The sequence below is a fragment of the Olea europaea genome, unplaced genomic scaffold (assembly GCF_002742605.1).
Source record: "Olea europaea var. sylvestris unplaced genomic scaffold, O_europaea_v1 scaffold2622, whole genome shotgun sequence".
In the NCBI taxonomy this organism is placed as follows: domain Eukaryota; kingdom Viridiplantae; phylum Streptophyta; class Magnoliopsida; order Lamiales; family Oleaceae; genus Olea; species Olea europaea.
In genome coordinates, this window is record NW_019244554.1 from 80,996 (window position 1) to 82,135 (window position 1,140).

A 1,140-nucleotide genomic window follows, 5' to 3' on the forward strand; every position below is an offset into this window, starting at 1 on the left:
TTTTTTCAATTCTTCTTTGAAACATGAATTTTCCCTAATAAAAGTAATAAATTACAAATCAGGTACTGATCTGTTCAAAGAATAACAAAATATCATCATTTAAGATCTCAAATAAGTGTAGAAACTATACTTATCAATTGTTGACCTCAAAAAGTGTACTTCCAGGTGGCCAACAGATCCTGAGACCTCTCACGTCTGAACAAGCCATTTTCCTGCACACTAGGAAAAACTGTTAGACACACGTGGCCTTCTCCGGTGGGGGTGGAGTCGGCCGAGCGTACTCCGACGATCAAGTTAGTTGGGGATGATTTATGTGAGTGTGGGAGAGCTTCTAACGTGAGCCTCCAATATAAAATAAAAGGGGTCAGATTCGGGAGTAAAGATACTGTAGAGAGCAAAATTATAGTATCAAAGTCTAAACTTGCATTACCTCTCAATGACAGTAAGTATGAGTTTTTATAGTATGAGATAGTGAGTGAAGACCGTCAGATGAGAAGACACGTGGCCTCATCCATGTGAGCACAACCTCCCATCATGGGAATCAATCAATCATAAGACTTGAATGGTAACATTAGCTTGCCTTTCAGAATTCATAGCTTGCGGCCATAAATTCAACCAAACAGGTTGGCGGTGGCGATGGTGTCAGGGAGTAGTTAAATCAGTCGTGTCACTAGAGCTGATTTAGGAGATCTTCTGTCAATCAACCTCCTTACTAATCTCGTTTCTTTTGCCTGGATTTCTGTGGGACGATTCGAGTGTGTTGGTTCAGATAGGGATGTGTTCGATTAAGGAGTTCATCCATTCGGTTCGTTATCCCATGGGTTCGATCGATAAAGGGTGTGAAGTGCCTATGGTTTCACTGCGACGTGGCGATTTAGGGACCCTGTGATGAACGTGGTATAACAAAGATTATAATCATTTCCGTGGGTCAATACTATTCATTATTATGTAGGAAGTCATGAATAAGTCTCATTTTCAAAATTAATTGATATTTGTGCTTTTGTGACACTTATCCAGAATCTGTACACATGCATTTAAAGGCATGGTGCACTAACGTCAGGGCCGGTCCTGTGCTGTCAGGGCCCTGAGGCGAACTTTATAAATTAGGCCCCCCTCCTCAGAAAAAATAAATAAATTGTA